Below are 16,023 nucleotides of genomic sequence, written 5' to 3'. Positions count from 1 at the left end.
GAATGGCTAGTCGGAGTCGCTGGCTCACATCTTCCCTCGGGGTTGGTATATACAACCCTCCTATCACCAGTCTCTTCCTCCGGTACTGAGCTACTCAGCAAAGATCCAAGGTTCATGGAAGTATTAGGGCCAATCGAAGGGGCAGGAACTCCGCCTTCTTGCCCCTTAAAGTTGCCTTGTGATTTAGGAGGTTTAGGGTAAGCTACCCCCTCTCTGTAAGCCTTGATATCTCGATGTAATTTTTTAATCTTGGTTGAGGTAATTTTGGAAATATGCTCATCAATACTGGAGTATATCCTCTCATAGTCAAATTTATATCTAGGAAAATTATTGTCTGACTTAATAACCTCATCCAAGTCCGCAATTTCTCTAGTTAGGGACGAGATTGCTTCCTGGTAGTGTGTACTAATAAGGTCAATCAATTCAGATCCATGCCTATCAAACATAGTGAGGAGGTCCACATGGAATTTAGATCCCTCCTCTAAACCCGTGGGATACTGCCAAGAAAGCAGCCCCTTGGGTACTATCTTCACACGCCGACACTCTCCAAAATAAGAAACTTCCAGTTGCAATTTTCTTAACTTAACTAATTTCTGGTCAAAAGCATTGCATTTAGAAGAAAGGTCATTGCCTTCGGGTGTGTTGGATACTGGACCGGCTGATCCATAGTCGGTAGACAGCTGGAATGGTCGACTCAACCATTGGTTCAGGTTGAAATGAACATTGCTTTGCCCCCCCCCCCTGGGGATTATAAAATGGCAATACGACTCCTCTTTCACCATTCAAGGTTCCATCAGATGACCTGATGTCGGCTCCTCCCGACCCCTGGCTTGATCCAGTGCCTGGGGCTCCTGGGTCACCCATCCTGGAACCTGCTTCACTATTATGTGGTAACAGTACTTGCAACCCAAAATGGTCTGGACTAGGGAGATGTAAACCCTTAGAATTTGACCCACTGCACAGCTGTGTAGTTTCAGACATCACATCCAATCATTGAGACAGCATATCAACTTTCTGAGTGAGCAAATTAATAAGCATAGTAAGATCACTCTGCTCCATATTGTCCTGACTGTCTGGGGTAGAGCTGGGCATCACAAAGAACAACTGAAGATCAAAGGCAAGAAAAAACAAACTGCTACTAAACCAGCACAGCTCCTGATGCCAAACAGCAGGACTAAACACCTCCCAAACACACGTATGCTTGTTCTGGAAGTCAAAGGCAAAAACAACAAGCTGCTACTAAGCCGACACAGTTCCTAATTCCAAGCAGCAGAACTAAACACCTCCAATAAGCACAGTCAGAGAGGTGAAACTCATCAAAGATAAACTCAGCCAGATAGCCAAACTCACTGAAGCAGGTCTTTTTAAATTACAAAGGGATAAGCAAACAAGACGCCAATAAACGAACAACTTCAGTTTTATTAAGCACCACGATACTGCTTTTCGTGGCCTGCACCAACTTCTTCAGACTTTGAAAAATAACAACTCACACTTAAGTGCCGCTGCATTTAAAGCCATTGCAAGCAAAGTCTGTTACAAAACACACCCTCCAATTACCTTAAAGGGACAGGCACAAGTAGCTTCAATCTAACTAAAATGTTCCTCTCCCATAAACACACAATATAAAAAGTTGTATATAATATAAAATATACAACTGTAAAACTGATACTGTTCCTTACATAGCACTTAAATAATGCAATCGACAGTTAATAATATTATAAAAACACACTTACTTTGAACCAAATACGCATAATAAGACTGACACATTAAAATAAATAAAAAAGGCATGCCATAATATTTCAAATATCGATAAAAAGACATTCCATCTTCCAAACATGGTATAAAATATATATCAAGATCGCTCAGCCGGTCCTATGTTCAAATCACACCCGATGTTATACCCTCCATGCATCATCTTTCCAAACTCCTCAGCTTAAGGACACAGCTGATAGATAACATACTATTGAGGCCGGGGTGATGGTAGGCTTCAAGTCTCAACTGCTACATAAGCTCCTTCATTTCTAATTTCAGGGATTCTGTCCCCCCCCCCCCCAATTCACATAGTTCAACTGGTCAATGATCATAAATGTAAAATCATGGCCAGGGTGATTGTAGACATGACTTGCTAGGGCATTCTCTAGTTTAATCTTCTTCATGGCATATAAATGTTCGTACATGCGTTCATTCAATCTCCTGTCCGTCTTGCCCACATAAAAAGCTGGGCATGACGAACAATAAGTGAGATACACCACGTGTGTCGATGCACAATTGTATCTCCCTTTGATAAGGTACTTGGTGTCCCTAATCATGAAATATGTGCCCAACCTCACATATCTACAATGTTTGCATATATTGCACTTATACATGCCAGCTCTTGGAGTCATGTTGCCACCTTTCCTTTCTAACATGTTCTTGATATCCAGACCCCTCCTGAATGTAATCTTCGGGGCCGACCCTAAATTATTGGGTCCTGTTAGTTCAGTTGGCAACAAACCCCAATTTTTCTGGATGATGGACACTATAGCTCTAGCATCCATGCTAAAGGTAGTAATGAAACTGCAATGGTATACACCTCTAAGTTGGCTGTCACTCCTGGGGTAGCTATTCTCCGAGACAGAGTGACCCAAAATGGGTTGAAAATGCGTCGGCTTAGTAGCAGCTTGTTGTTTTTGCCTTTGACTTCCAGAACAAGCATACGTATGTTTGGGAGGCATTTAGTCCTACTGTTTGGCATCAGAAGCTGTGCTGGTTTAGTAGCATACTACAGCATTATGCAGTTATAGGACGCACCACAGAGATTATGGGGTTACTCCTTTCCCAAAGGTGTATTTCAAAGTGAATGACATCAGCAGGCTTGCCAAAGATGGGCACTGGAGGTTGTAGTGACTGTGAATGGCCTCAAAAGCATTGTTCCCTACCCAGGCAAACAAATATCCACACTTGCCATGTCTGAGAATAGAACTCCTACCTAACTAGTTTATTACACTATAGCATTACACAGTTATATGACGCACCACAGAGATTATTGAGCTACTTCTTCCCCAAAGGTGTATTTCAAAGTGAATGACATCAGCAGGCTTGCCAAAGATAGATACTGGAGGTTGTAGTGACTGTAAATGGTCTCCGAAGCATTGCTCCCTACACAGACAAATGAAAACACACACTTGCCATGTCTGGGAAGAGACCTCCTACCTACCTAGTATACCACCCTACAGCATTACACAGTTATAGGACACTCCACAGAGAGTACTGGGTTACTCTTTCCCCAAAGGTGTATTTCAAAGTAAATGACATCAGCAGGCATGCCAAAGTAGGGCATTTGAAATTGTAGTGAGTGTGACTGGCCTACAAAGCATTGATCCCTACACAGACAAACACACACACCCTTGCCACGTCTAGAATTTGAACTCCTACATCACACTGCAGCATTACACAGTTATAGGCCGCACCACAGAGATTACTGGGCTATTACTTCCCAAAAGGTGTATTTCAAGGTGAAGATATCAGCAGGCCTGCCATAGTAAGGCAATGGGGAGTGCAGTGTGTGTGCATGGGCCATAACCCATTCATCTAGAGGCAGACACACCACACTCAGGCACACACAAGTTTATATTCCACAAGTAAGTGTATACAACTGTTAGATGACTACTGACTTGTACAGTCATGTTGCACAGTTAACAGAAGCACCACAGACACTATAATGCTGAGGGATTCCAGAGGCAAATGTCTACGATGATTGACATTTGCACATCATGTGGTTTTAGCCAATTGGATGTGTGCTGGATGGGACAGGCCTCATGATGGAAGGCTCTTTGTCACTGTCACTCTCTTCCACAGATCTATGCATGTGTACTTTTGGCCTATTATAGTGTGCTGTCCTTGGATATATGTGTGTATTCCTATCCAACGTGTGTGCAAAGCATGAGTGGTGCGTACTGAGGAGTGTATGCACTAACATCTGCAACTGTCACATATGTATGGTCCACTGTTGTTGCCAGACATGGGTTTCATTTCTTTAAGTGTGTGAGCATGCCCAGTATGACCTTTCAGTATTTTGTTGTCTGACATGGCCTTCATTTCTCTAAATGTGGGAGCATGCCCAATATGACCTTCTGTATTGAATGTGTGAATCCATTCCAGGTAGATTGTACTCCAGTGCAGACTTTTGTGTTCTACACCTACAGCTAGCAAACTGTTTCTGCAGGATATCTGTAGGTCAGTTGACAATATGGGGTCAAAATGGGCAAAGGATAGTGGGTTACTGTAAGTAATTGTGTCTGTGCTGCTTCTGATACTTGGTCCTGGTGTTAGCAGAGATATTCAGAGATATGTACTGTTATACACTGTGATGTTTTATGTAATCAAGTACTGTCAGGTAGACATATTTGCTTGCAGTGATGTCCTGGGGAACACAGGGTGAATGAAGCTTTGTCCAGTATTATGGTCAGCAGCCTACATATTCTTGCACACTCATGCCATTCTGGGGGGGAAGCTGCCGACACTTGCTGAAGAGGATCCCATGCTTGTACACCCATCAACGTGACAGTATGGTCATATCCTGCTGTGGCCATACCTCACAGCTGTACAGATTCACACAGGTTACTCAGAGGTAGGGATAATAATTCTGGACATTACCCCTACACATTGTGGTTTATGAGCAGGTTTGTAGCCCCCAATTCATGTTTGCAGCCAGGGATAGTATGTGCACACGGCTGAGTTTTGGACTTCACACACTCCATGCCGCCCATGCTCCCACTCTCCCCTCTATTATTCTATCCTCTTCCATACATTATGTGAACATTATCTGATATTTTCCCTATAGTTATCACCTCATCACAGCAATAATTTGGTGTTGGTCCACAGTTCATGCAGTAGGGCATGGTGGACATGTTACTGTGATTTGTCCACATGGCCTTGCATTTGGATTTTGTGGACTGTGTTATGTTGTTATTTGGGAGTCCATGACATAACATACATTGGCAGTACAGGTGAGACACAGGCCTTTGGCAGATGATTGTAGGTCATTTGGTAGTGATGCAGGCCAGCTGTAGCAGGCCGTTGCATTCAGTCAGTCCTACAGTCCCAGGCGGCGATAAACTATATTCCCCTGGGGTGACAGGGTAGGTGTGCAAGGTGTTCATGCCAATACTTTCTGTCAGTATTGATCCAGTGGTGTGGATGCTGGCAGGGTGCTGCTTACAGCTAGGGACACACCTGCATGGGACACCTGCTCTGCATGCAGCATTCTTTCACTATTGCCTTACACAGGTGAGGGTCATATTGTACTCATTCCCAACAGCAGGGATAAGAACGGAGAGATACCTGAGGGTGGTGGTGGGGTGAGCTGGGTGCATGTATGCTATGGATACTACTTGCATCTGACTCACAGATATGCATGGGGCATTCCACTTATGCTGGCTTGTGCAGGGACATCAGCTGTTTCTCAATACATCATTCCTATGACCTTTGTGGTCTGACAGTGTTTGGCCAGATGACATCGGTATTCCCTACTACAAGCCCAGATAATGTGCTATAAACCTGTATGTACAATTCCAAGGATGTGTCCATTTGGCAGTTACATATTATATACTGTCTGTCTGGGGTACTTCCCCCTGTTTACTGCTTGTATATCTGGGCCGACATTCATGCCATGTCCATCTTTCAGATAGTGACACATATTACTTCCAAACATTTACTATGGCTTACTGCTGGAATGTGTTATACTGGGAAGCATTGTGCTTGGCACTGCAGTTGTGAGAACTTGGTCCTGTCATTGGCAATACTGGGCAATGGCCACCAGGACAAACCTCACCATGCATACATACTGACCACTCACAATATACAACACATACCAACCTAACACATGCAGACCTGCATATTGTACACATGCTACAATCTCTCCTGCTACCTTGGCCAGCTCAGGTAATCTGTGCTCCACTGTTATTATACCTAAACATACATGTTACTACATTTCTACATAGGATTGGGGGGGGGGCACACCTATGTGTTACTACGTGTCTACATAGGAATGTGGGGGCACACCTGATGGTTAGTACAATTCTACATAGGATTGGGGGGGCACACCTGACTGTTACTACATTTCTACATAGGATTGGGGGGCACACCTGACTGTTACTACATTTCTACATAGGATTGGGGGGGGCACACTGGACTGTTACTACATGTCTACATAGGATTGGGGGGCACACCTGACTCTTATACACATTTGCTATGACTGTACCGGTTTGTCAGGTACTCCATTTCATTCTGTATTCTAGCCTCTCATGGTGACTAGAGGCATGTCAGTGTACTACAGGTCTTAGGTTTGATTGATCTACATTTCAGTTTCTGACTTCTTACCCTTCAGAACTAACATCCCACTGCCTGACCTGTTGTAGTCTGTCTGCGTAGGCCTGGGGGGGATGTTACTCATAGTCATCAATCAAAGGCCTTAGCACAGCCTTTGTTTGTGTTTGTCTATACCTGTCCTGCTGGCTGAGACCGCTGTTGGGTATATGAGCCTCCCTGACTGGCATGTGTATGTCATATGTACACCCATGTGGCCCAGTACATTTCCTGCAGTGGGTTTTTTCACCTTGTCTAGTACTGGCTACTATGGTGACATCAGTATTTGTTACAGATCTCATGCTGCCACTATAGGTGTCTACTATCTGCTGGCATCCCATTCAGCCATGTGATTCCCTTGCATGCTCACATCCATACCATAGATACAAGTAAGAACACATACTACTCCATTCGGCAGTTGATAGGAAGAGTGATGTACCTTGTGGCTGTGCCAGTATTGAGGATGGTGCTAGAGGGATGACTATGTCAGATGCACATAGTACACAACCTATACATGGTTAAGCACAGGTAGTGTCATGTTTGGCATCCCATTTACTGTATGTTCGAGTCAGAGAGAGGTGTCATTCCCTGGGTCCCTACTGTGTCAGTGTATGTCCTATGCATTGCCTCTTTGCCATGACCAGGGCATACTGGGCATGCCTCCTTCTGCCTACTGGGGCAAGCTCAGGTTGTTCCTTCTCTGAGTCACTCTGTGCCTGTGCAGGCCTTGGCAATGGTGGGGGGGGGGCTGTGTGACCCTGCCCCATGCTGTTCCTGCTGCAGCTGTTTCCGCAGAATCATATTGTGTAGCATGGCACATATGATGACAATTTGGGTACATGTAGCTGGTGAGTACTGCAAGGCTCCACCGGATGTGTCCAGACACCAGAACCATAACTTGAGCATCCCAAACACATGCTCTATTATGATTCTGATCTGTGTGTGTGCCTCATTATGGAGTTCTTGTTTGGGTGTGTGTAAATTTCTGATGGGTGTCATCAGCCACGGCTCCAGTGCATAACCAGCATCCCCCACTAGGTGACCATAAGGGATGTCCCCACTGACAAATCTCTGGTACAGCTGCATCAGATGCCAGATGTGGGAGTCATGATAGCTTCCAGGGCAGCCAGCACACACATTAATTATAATGCCCTGGGCATCACACATGACCTGCCAGTTGAGGGAGGGGAAACCCTTGCGGTTGATGTAGACCCTACCCTGCTCACCGGGTGGTGCTTTGATGTGTATGTGCATGCAGTCTATAGCACCCACTACCTCAGGGTATTCTTCTATTTGGTGGAAGAGACGCATATTGCTGGTCAACGCCTCACGGGAGTTGGGGAAATATATGTGCTCACCGGCATGTGCTGACATGCCATCCAGGAACTAGTGGAGTTCCCTGGATGCTGATGCCTGTGAGATACCCATGATATCCCCAGTTGGTCTTTGGAAGGTACCTGTGGCTAGTATTCATAGGCCTACACATACCTTGATATCCACTGGGATGAGTTCCCCTCTGTTAGTTCTGTGTATCAAGCGTAACTGGCACAGCTCAACAATTTGCTGTAGGAGGTCCCTGTCCACTCTATAATGCTCCACTATCTCCAGCTCATGTAGCCCCTGGTAGGTTACCCTGGGTCTGTACACTCTTCTCCATCTCCTCACTGTGGGTTGGTCGACAGCATTATCATCCTCACCACCTTCAGCCTCTTCCACATGTTGATGTCTGATAGCTGCTGCAGCCCCTATCGTTTTGTTACTTTTTTTTTTGTTAAAATTTCCCCACTTGTGTATACCAGTGGTGTAGAGTATGTGGGAAAAAACAGAGGGAAAGATGTTTGCATAGTTTATAGTAGTGTGCTGGGCTGGCTACTCCCTGTATAATTGGCTGATTCTGATACATTTCACCTGCCAGCTATGCTAGTTCTCCTTGATTACCTTCCTACTGCTGTATTTCCTTCCCATTGCCTTCCTGTTTAAGCCCGGGGGTGCACTGCGCAAACACAGTGCTCAAATGTGCACAGAGCTGCTATTTCCTGGTTTACTTTTTTTTCCTTTAAAACCTGGTGTGTGGCGCGCACACCCACTTAGGCAATGTAAAGAGTGCTAGGCAGCCACAAACACACACCCTTGCTTAGCTCTGCTAAGCTAAGGGCAATCCCGAGCCACAGGGCTCCAATCCACTTACAGCATGCCTGACACACACCCCTATGATGTTAGCTAACTCTTAGGCTTGAAACATGGTATTCCTGCACTTACACGGTTGGGTGCTGGCCTGCATTGAGGGGGAAATCTGAGATTCAATATCATTCTCCTCTTTTGCATAGGATTACCTGCTAATGCATAGTTACAGGTCCCACACGGAGCCTTCCCCCTTAGCAACCACTATTCACTGGCCATGTTGTCTTCTGTCTGCCATTGAGTATAATGGAAAAATAGTGATATTGGTTAAAATTCTTATTTCAGGTGGGTTTTTTTTTTTTTCCGACCTGATCCCATTTGCGCACTGCTGCCCTGTGTTTAAACAGCTGAAATCAGCTAAAAAAAAGTTTTTTTTTTTTTTTTGCCAACTGTTTTCCATGCCAGTGGCCATATATTTGGCCACTGGCATGCTTTACACATACTATACACCCTTTATTTGGAGCTGTCATGGCTCCGTTTTGTAGTTTGCAGAAATGTACTCAGTTACTAACCGAGTACATTTCTACACACTACACTAGTCCTGCACGGCTGGCTGACAGCTTCCTGGATCACAAATTCACCTCATTTGCATAGTTTTCATCTGCAAATGGGGTAATTTGCATATAGGAGCTGTGTCTGTGCAGGAATAGTGCAGGAGAGCTCGTGCACGTCCCTGGAGCTTATTCCTGGATCGCATGGCAGCCATATTGCCTCCAGGAGCTCCTGCACTATTCCTGCATGCCGTGCAGAGCTTGCTGAATCCGGGGGGTATATGTTACAAAGTAATGTAATATATCTCTAAAGTTGGCATAGTCATAAAGGCTATGAGCTGTCACACTAAAGACCATTAAGTATGCGTATGCATGCATATGTGTGCACGTGTGTGTGTGTGTGTGTGTGTGTGTGTGTGTGTGTGTGTGTGTGTGTGTGTGTGTGTGTGTGTGTGCTTATGTGCATGTGTGTACTTGTGCAAGCATTTGTATTTTGGGTGTGGCTGAAATTAATGAAAGTAAATTTAAGCATAAAGTCTAAACACACTAAAATGATTTAACGACAGCTTTATTAAGAAATATAAACAAAATCAAATCATCAACAGCCATTATAAAGTTAGTGTTCTTACATTAAAGCTGAGCAATTTATTCTTGGTGCAATATTACAAATGTAGCAAAACTTCATTTAGGGAGAGGCTGTGAACTACCTTAAATGGAAAATAACCAAATGTAGTTCAGAAGAGGATGTTTACTTGCCACAATTCATTTCAGCTAAAGCTATTGTTTTAACAGTCAAGACCTGTGCCCTATGCCTTTTTATACTGCATTTTGTATTCGTCAAACTGCGTACAGTTTTCACTGTAAAGTATTGATAAGCAGTCAAACATTAACTGACTAGTTCAAGGTTTACTATCATTTTTTAAGCAAGAAGAACAGACTATTAACTAATAGAAAATCTGGCTTCTTATTTTGCCACTACCAAACACAGACTTTTATTATTTATTTATTTATTTATTTATTTATTTATTTATTTATTTGTTACTAGGGTCAGTCCATCTGAGCAGAAGCCCATTTTCAGCAGAGACCCAAGGAGAAAAGCTCCAGAATTACACCAAAGAAAGTACAATTTAAAACAACAGTATTAAGATATAAAAGTTCAAAATATTAGTAGTTCAAGTTACAAAATGAATTATACAGAAAATTAACAATGTGAATAAAAAGTGAGACCAAGAAGTACAATAAAGAGAGTAACAATTGTGCAACACATTTCTGTTTAAGCAAAGTAGCAAGTTTTTAGTCAAATAGGTGGATGCATTTCATAATCAAAATGCATATATGGGATGAAAACAGGACAATAAGAAAATATCTCTCTTCTCTCTCCATAGAAATAAATGAGGGTGTTTCACAGACTTAGATCATCATAACAGAAGCACGAATATTGCCCAGTGACACAGGGACAAGAGTTCTAACTGTACCACTGCTGACACAGCTTCATTAGCAACCTAGGCATTAGAAGGACAGTCTGAAATGAAGAATGACAAGCCTTTTACCCACTTGCCTCTCCTTTGAGGGGGAATTGGTCCTGTCTCTGGGCCTAATCCAATTAGTGAATCTCTGGTGGAGACCAGGGACCTAATAGGAGGACTTCACATGCTAGGTACAAGGTTTCAGTGAAATATTCTATACTTATATGAGATATCTCTGTAGCAAACATGTAGGAATCATTCTTCTGATTAAAGGATCTTCTATCTCTTTACTAGGTCCAAAAACTAGTTTAATCTTAGCAAATCTGGTTTGGATCTAATTAATTTCTTCTCACAGATTAACCTTTACCAATGAGCAGAAAACAGATACAGGTCCTGTACAAGTCTCTGAAATACCAGGAATTCATTTAGGATTATAACTGCAGTTTCTCATAAAAACTTAATGGTCCAGATTCAATAAACTCCGTGTAAGTTTGCACAGAGCCTACACAGAGTGTATTCATATATGTGATGCTGTTCATCATGTGGCATTGCACAGCCTCATGCAGAATCACTCCATGAATATTAATGATGTGCAGCACACGTAAGCAAGGTTTCACAGCTCACCCCAGTGTTACTGACCGTGGAACCTGTATACTGAATGTGGATCGTTCCATACAGCCTTTTAGTGCCAGTAATGTGGTCAAACAGTTCTGAAGGATATAAAGTATGGAACAGAAATGTATGTCGTTATATACTGACTATAATCTTCAGTCATTTCACAATAAACCACACATGTTACAAGAAACAGACCTAAAATATTATGCAAATATCTAAACATTCTGCAAAACTGTGGACAGTCTGCCATTTGAGTTTTAATTTCTTTTTGTTTTCTTTGCTTTTTTTCTTGCCAGTGTTTGCGTGATGTGCCACTTGGGATAAACAGTTTAGCTGTGCTCACCTGGTTTGTGCAAAGCCCAGCAGCACATAAATTGGAGGAATGGACTACCCAGGTTGTAGACAGGACCCAGACAACCACACATATGGACTGGATGCATTCAATTAATAATATTGTATGGTGTGCCAACACAATAAGTGGCATTGCATTATGATTAACAGTGAGACCCTTACAATAACAACTAAGATAGCAGATATTATCCCACTGATTCCATGACAACAGGTGTTAAGTGCAGTTGTGGAGTGCAGATGATCTGGGGTTCTAGTACAGGGTGGGCACATTTTGTTTTACTCTTGAGAGATTGCAGACTATAGCAATTAAGTGCAACATACACAACTGTTTTCTCAATCTTCATGTGGCAATAACTGTAAGTGCAGGAGAAACATAGACATGGTCCATTTGAGTAGCACATTTACACAAGTGCCTGTAAACCAAATAATCTTGAAATTGCAGTGCTTGCTACTGTTGTTCATTGTTTAACATCATTCAAACACTACCCGGCACTGTGGAGTCTCACCTACCATGTTTGCGCAATGGTAAGAGATGCACTACATTTTCAAATGTTGCAAAACCAAAATGTGTGCACTCTCAATAAGTGCAAGACATGCAATAGCCAGGAAACAGCAGTATATAAAATTCAATTTGCAGAAAATGCTCATTAGACATTGAGCTGGAACTATGGAAGGCATGTCTGGAGTTGCTGGAGAGGGTGTGCGCTTTCTGATGCAGTGTTGGGGTGTCCAGGAGTCAAAGATTTTTGTTGGACTCCTAGTTAATCAGCATGGGCCAGGATTGCTGCAGCAGGAGTATTCTGGCTCAGGATATAAGTCTGAAGGCTGGTATAGTGTTGAGTAGTCTTTCCAGGGCCTTATTTAGTGTGACAGGTATCCCCTTCACAAGTGAGCAATGCAGACATCATTTTGGTGACCTACAGAGGAGAAGGGGGATACCCTCAACCTTTCTGTCAGGGAATGTCAGGCAGTGGACACCCCACAGATGTGTAAGTATCATTTTCAGTGAGTAATTGTAAGAGTTAAAAGCTGAATATAGTCAAGACCGGTATTCATAATGGCATTCTGTTCTGTTTTTTCCACAGCTGCTGAGGAGAGATACATGAGTGTTTGGTCCCATGTCAAGCATCTAGTAAGGATGCAAGCAGCAAGTAGTATGTTATACATCAGAACAGTACTGTTTAAGTAGTATTTTAATAATAATAATAATAATAATAATAATTTGTATCGAAATTTTGTAGCATTAAAAGTTAAGGACCTCTTAGTTGGCATGTAATAGAGTTGTACCAAATTGAGCATATGTATATATATATATATATATATATATATATATATATATATATATATATATATATATATATATATATTTATAGATCTACTTCATTTGCCCTAACTTCTGATTGACTGACACCCATTTGCCCGACACCAAATAACCGAAATTTCATTTGACCGAAAATTCATTTGACTGACACTTCATTTGACCGACAAGTATTATTGGCAAGTAAATGGTATATTCCCCCTTCCCCACTGTAGTGTGACCCTGGAGTTAGAATATATAGTTAGGGGGGTGTGGGGGGCACAGCCCCCACAATGGGGGGTGGGGGGGTGAAGCCCTCTACTTAATTTCATATTATAATGTTTAGTTTTGCTTTAATATTGCTGTGACCCCCACAACCCCCCAACTATATATTCTAACTTCAGGGTCACACTACAGTGGGGAGGGGGCATATCCCATTTACTTGCCAATAATACTTGTCGGTGAAATGAAGTGTCGGTCAAATGAATTTTCGGTCAAATGGGGTCGGGCAAATAGGTGTCGGTCAGTCGGAAGTTAGGGCAAATTAAGTAGATCCATATATATATATATATATATATATATATATATATATATATATATATATATATATATATATATATCCCAATTGTAAAAAAAACTATGCATGCCTAAGTCTGTAGCACAAAGCAATGGTGCCATATTCTCAAATAATAGTGAGCATGCATCTCTAAACTGTAAAAGGAAAGCATGCATACAGTAGTGTGTAGGACAAAAGAACAGTATATTATTTTAGTGTAGTCATCAGTTGTGGATTCCAAAACCACACTTCTCAAATATACAATACTGTTAGCTTTTCAGATTTATTGGAATGTAACTTCATCCCTCTATACCAGTGGCACAAATGACCTTCTGTAAACTCTAATCAGTATAATTGGAACACTTATATGTGCAATATATCCACACATCAAGCACTGGTGGCTACAGATCTGTACTATAGTGTGCCTCTGTTATAAATTGGGTAGTCTTAAAAGTAAGGTGAAACTTGTTAGGAGTTTATAGAGTTAAAAGTAAAGGTAACAGAATAGTCAAATAAGTGTATCAATGTTTTGTACGCCACATATGAAGTTTCTAATGTTCTCCCTTTTTGTCACCCCAACCCTTTTCTCTTTTTTGTGTATTTATTTTCATTTTTTTGTGTTTATCTTTTATGTTTTGTTTTTCCCATAGCACAGTGGGGTAGGACTGTCCCACAGGATCCACCTGCCCCAACTCCACTGGTTGGAGCATCACTGCCTAGCAGGTCTGGCACAGTACCTGGTAGTATCCCTACTGTTGCCCCTGCACTACCTGGCCTCTCAGGTAGTCCTGCCCTGGATGATAGGCCTGTAGCTTCCTCTAGGAGCAGTGGCAGAGGGGGTGAGTTTATCACCAGTGATGAACTGCCAGGGATGGTGCGTAGGATTGTGCACTAGACTGTTGGCGCACACCTACCCGGATGGATTGCCTGCTCTCCATCCTCATGCAGAACACCTGTAGAAGGTGCAGACATTGGGCATTACAGCCAGTGGCGCAGTGAGGTGACAGTTATGACAGTCCACTGAATGAGGACTAGAGTCTCACTGTCAACTGCCTCAATGTGCATGAGACTGAGATTTCCACCCACTCCCCATCCATGCTGGTCACCCACTTCATGTGTGCTTCATCTTTGTCTCTTGTCTTGTTTGTTTTGTCTGTCTGCAATTGCTTCCTCACCTTCTCAATTTACCCCATCCTACAGTCTTTCCCCAACATTTTTCTCTCTCTCTCTCTCTCTATCAAAAAAAAAAAAAGAAAAAATAAATGGGCACCTGTCCCATACATAGCTTTCCATTTCACACACATGTCTTCATGACACACATGATTTTTTCCAATTCTCCGTACAACAGATTGTGTTGTGGTCACCCCTCTCTTTAGATGTGACAGTCCATATTCAGCAAAATTTGTATGTTTTAGTCTGGAAGAAATGGATAACTATGGATCTTTCCTACATCCTTCCTGCACATTCCTGCCTTGTTTTCACTTTGTCCACTCCCCTGCTTGCTCTCCATTTCCCCACTTTCCTGTCTTCCCCATGTCTTTTCTTTGACTCTATTTTGTTCCTTTACTTTTAATAGTACAAACTCCTAACAAATATCTGTGTCTACTATTAAGACTACCCAGCTCCTACAGATACACAATATACTTCAGATTGCAGTAAGCAATCCTTGGTGTGTGCATGCATTGCACATATGAGTGGTCCAAATATACTGATTACAGTTTACATCAAGCCAATGGTGACACTGCTTTACAGCTCTGATGTTACATTGCAATACTGATGAAACCTTAACAGTACTGTATATTTGGGAAGTGTAGATTCTGAAGGCACAACCTATGACTACTTTGTAATAAACAGCTGTTGTTTTGACCTCCAGAGTAATGCAAGCATGGTTCCCTATTACAGTTATTAAATGAATGCTCAATTTGATGCAGCTGTATAAGTAACAAACGTGTTGTAACTTTTAATGTTAAAATAACCCCAATGTTGGGAAGCATACATACCACATGCAGCTTGCATCCTTGCCAATCTAGTGGCATGGGTTTGCACATTCAGTTCCTGGTCTGTAATGGCTGAGGAAAAATCAGAACACAACTGAATACCATTAAGCATACCAATCCTGATTATATCCAGCTTTTAACTCTAACAAGTAGTCTCTGTAAGTGATACTTACACATTTGTGGGATGCCCTCAGTCCTACATTCCTCAGTCCAATGATCTTCCTCATCCTGAGGTCTCTGTAGTGGTTCCTACATTGTTAACCACTGTGGTAAATACTGGTAGCACTGGCCAGAGCCTGGGCAAGACTATTCCATGCCTCTGCCTTGTAATATGAGCCACAATAGTACAATAGTACTTCTGCAAAAACTTGGACCCATGTTCATTCAGTAGGAGTCTAGCAAAAACTTTGGACTCCTGGACTCCTGGACATCCTATCTTTGAACATGGAATCTCAAAATTCTCCATGAATGCCAGCCATGCCTATCACAGATCAAGACCAATGTAAAATTATGTTTTCCCACCAATTGCAGGTATTGCGCTTACTGGGAGTGCACACTTTCTGTATTTGCAACATTTGAAAATGTTGTGCATTGCTTAGCATTGAGCATTGAGCAAACATGTTGAGCAAGAGTGTTCACTGCTGGGAAATCTGTTTGTGCAATGGCCAATAGTATTAATTGAATGTATCTGCTGTATGTTTCTGGCTCTCTGGGTCCTGTCTAC

This window comes from Protopterus annectens, chromosome 10.part0, assembly GCF_019279795.1.
Source record: "Protopterus annectens isolate FY-2018-M chromosome 10.part0, PAN1.0, whole genome shotgun sequence".
NCBI lineage: Eukaryota > Metazoa > Chordata > Ceratodontiformes > Protopteridae > Protopterus > Protopterus annectens.
The sequence above is the reverse complement of the archived record's forward strand: the minus strand, read 5'-3'. Positions refer to the sequence as shown.